Source organism: Triticum urartu, chromosome 7A (genome assembly GCF_056163025.1).
Source record: "Triticum urartu cultivar PI428250 chromosome 7A, HENAU_Tu73, whole genome shotgun sequence".
NCBI classification, from domain to species: domain Eukaryota; kingdom Viridiplantae; phylum Streptophyta; class Magnoliopsida; order Poales; family Poaceae; genus Triticum; species Triticum urartu.
The window spans coordinates 706,030,849-706,034,596 of record NC_141879.1 but is presented as its reverse complement, the minus strand read 5'-3'; the positions used below and the strand labels follow the sequence as shown (position 1 = coordinate 706,034,596).

General features: G+C 47.2%; 1 pseudogene; it reads right to left on the bottom strand.

Annotated features, from left to right (window-relative positions):
* Positions 1-1,215: 1,215 nt before the first annotated feature.
* On the bottom strand, positions 1,216-2,321 carry LOC125519245 (BTB/POZ and MATH domain-containing protein 2 pseudogene; annotated as a pseudogene).
* Between the last annotated feature and the right edge of the window lie 1,427 nt (positions 2,322-3,748).

The following is a 3,748-nucleotide window of genomic DNA, read 5'->3' as shown; positions in this document are numbered from 1 at the left end:
AAATTGCCTATAATAAGGTTTTTGGATTGTTGGAAATATGAGCAATTTACCAAATGATTTTATTAACAGAAATACTAGATAAAGCATGACTAATATAACAGTGATAAAGCAAGTCATGCGATTTGACAAGGAGAAGGTAAATAGCAACTTCACATATGAATTGTAACTAAACACATCTAGATCAGACAGTATAGCAAGTTGCATATATGAAGTAGAACCTAACACATGTAGGGCAGAAACTAGAGCAAAGAACTGTGGCAGGACGTCTAACAGAAAGAGCATAAATACGTACGGGACAGCAGCAGTAGAAGCACTGGACTTGGGGTCGACGTCCTCTCCAGCCATGTCGTCGATGAGGTCGTCGATGTCGGGGAAGAAGTCGTCGTCGGGGAAGTAGTCGTCGGAGTCCGTGATGAAGAAGTTAGTAGTCGCGCGGAGCGCTCCCCAAAAACCTTATCACCCTTCTCCCGTACAGGACTCAAAGAGGTGCGGTTTCGGAGGCCTACTGTCCCGACTCGCGGTGCACGCCGCAAGCCGGGATGAGGAAGACAGCGGTAGCTCAGGGAATGGAACCGGTGGCAAGAGGAAGGAGAAGTTCTGGTGCGTCTCTCTGGGAGGAGCGACCTCCCTTTTATAGGCGCAAGAGAAGGCGGCGAGAGGGCAGCAACGGGAGGCGAAACGAAGAGACGGAGGCGAAGCGAACAGCCAGCAGCCGAAGAGCTGCACCGTTCGCATTCAAACTCCACTTTCGCAAAAATCTTTTCAGCTTCCGTGTGACCTTTCGTATACCCGTAGTGCATGGCAAAAAATTTAGATATCGGCTCGGCTCATTCCCGCAACCCGCGGCGCGTCGCGTCGCGTCGTGACGAGGCGAGGCGTGGCGAGGCGGGCGGCGGAGGAGGAGCGCGCGTGGATATCCCTCTTATTCTCATGCTCGTACAAGTGGGGAAAGAACCTCCCTTATGAGGAGGTCCAACTCCCACTAAACTAGCAATGTGGGACTAAACTTTAGTAGTATCCCTTGCCTTGCACAAATGGGCTGAGTGGGCCTCTAGGATTTATTAGGAATTTCTGAAATAGTTATTGGGCTGCCCAAAATAGACTAAATTCCAGCAGAACTTCCAATTTTCCAAAACAAATAGACAAAATAATGATCTCAGGTTGCTATGGCATCAAGTGAAGTAACTACTCAAAGAATTTATCTAGAGTGAACATCTAAACTTTTCGAGCCTTGGTTGCCATCTCCCACATATCGACAAATATAGTAGGGCATGCTCTTTTCAGGTGTTGATACCCTTTACTCGCAACCACACCATCCACATTACTCAAGGAGTTGATAAATTTAATGCAAGCATCTTTGAGCATGCTGCAATTGTAATGGACGGCCAGAGCTAATGTTGTCGCCACAGTCTCTTGATCAAACCTCTGGCAAAGTTTTCCCTCGCATATTGACTTCATCCTTTTCATAGCATACTTATCTGCAGCCACGAGTAAATGCCTAAGCATTTCTTCGTACCCACCAGCATTGAGGTCCTTCATCGGAGGCAGCGAGTCTGTGTAGATGAAGTGGAGCAGTCCTATAAAGACACCGGGTTGCATATCTTCAATGTTTTTGACGTTCCCATGCTTGAACCTCATCGGCCCGTAGAACTCCGCCCAGAAGACCGGCGACCGCATCGCCAGGATAATCTCGTGAGCATGGAATACCTCATTTTGGACCTTGAAACACACGTCAGCTCCCTTTGTACAACCCAACAATTTATAAGGTTAGCAACCAATTCGGATGGTGGCACTTGGTTGTCACCGATCAACCCAGCATCCACCTCCTTGGCCTCCTTTAATGTGATAATAGTAAGGTTGCATGCGACGGTGATTGAGTCGTCCAAAATGTATGATGAGCCTTCGATCTCGCACTTCTTCTTGAATGCAACAAAACCCCATGCCTCGAGTTTGTCATTGCGAGTGTCGAACACCACAGGAGGCCTGTCGCTGAAGTTTGCGAAGTTGGAAGGCAACACCGGCGGCTGTATGGCTTGATTGACCAGCATCAGATTGTACATCGCCCTCACCTCAATGTTCTTGGTCTTGAGCTCGAGAAAAACGGACACATAGTCTTTGTTAGCCTCGTTGTAGCCGTCGGGGTAGAAGCGGATGCACCATTCATGGCCGCCAACGGTGAAGTTAGCGGACTGGATGCAGTTGCCGACGCCCAAGCCCCGATAAAGGCCATACTTGTCGATTTTGAACGAGTGTGTACCATGCACAGTCTCTGGGACGCAGACTGATGCCGTCAGCACCTGTGTGTTCTGGGGAGTGGCCATGATGGTTCGTGAGTGCAAAAACTAACCTGGAGTGAAAGTGCATTATATCGACTAGAGGGGGGGTGAATAGGCGATTTTTATGAAAGTCTTCAAAACGTGGAAGTTTCGAAGACAAACGATAGAAATAAACCTATTACCATGCAGCGGAAGGTAGACTACACTAGGAAAACCATAGTCAAGTATTCAATGAAGTGAAAGCACAATGACTAAAGCAATGTAGTAAGGATCAGGTAGGAAGATATTATGAAGCCAAACAGAACACGCAGTCACTTAGTGAAGACAAAAGATAGTGCAATCATACAATGACTTCACAAGGACCAACAGTAAGTAAAGGGAAGGGAAGGATGAAACCAGTGACTCGTTGAAGACAATGATTTGTTGGACCAGTTCCAGTTGCTGTGACAACTGTACGTCTGGTTAGGGCGGCTAGGTATTTAAACCTTAGGACACACAGTCCCGGACACCCAGTCCTGAACACGCAGCTCAGGACACCCAGTCCTCACCGTATTCCCCTTGGGCTAAGGTCGCACAGACCTCGCCCAATCACTCTGGTAAGTCTTCAAGGTAGACTCCCAAACCTTCACAGACTTTGTTCACCGGCAATCCACAATGTCTCTTGGATGCTCAGAACGCGACACCTAACCGGCTGGAGGATTCACAGTCCTCAAGTGTAATAAGTCTTCAGATCACACAGACAAGAAGACTTAAGTGATGCCTAACACTCTTTGGCTCTGGGTGGTTAGGGCTTTATCCTCGCAAGGAATTCTCTCTCAAAGGCTTCGAGGTGGGTTGCTCTCAAACGACAAAAGCCATACTCTAACTCTGAGCAGCCAACCGTTTATGGTTGTAGGGGGTGGGCTATTTATAGCCACTAGGCAACCTGACCTGATTTGTCCGAAATGACCCTGGGTCACTAAGGAACTGACACGTGTTCCAACGGTCAGATTTCAAACTCACACGGCAACTTTACTTGGGCTAAAAGCAAAGCTGACTTGTCCGACTCTGGACAAGATTCGCTCTCATAGTCTTCACTCGAAGACATAGGTTTTGGTTAAGCATCACTTCAGTCATTCTGACTGGTTCTCTTGGACCCCACTTAACAGTACGGTGGTTCCTATGACTCAACAAAGAAGAAACAGAACTACGAAAGATCTAAGTCTTCGAGCTCCATAGGCTTCATGCAATGTCTTCTCTTGTCATAGTCTTCAATGAGAATATCTTCATAAACCACCTTTGACATCAATGTCTTCATACATTTTTAGAGGTCATCTCTGGTAGGAAAACCGAATCAATGAGGGACTTCTACCTGTGTTATCCTGCAATTCTCACAAACACATTAGTCCCTCAACTAGGTTTGTCGTCAATACTCCAAAAGCAACTAGGGGTGGCACTAGATACACTTACAATCTCCCCCTTTTTGGTGATTG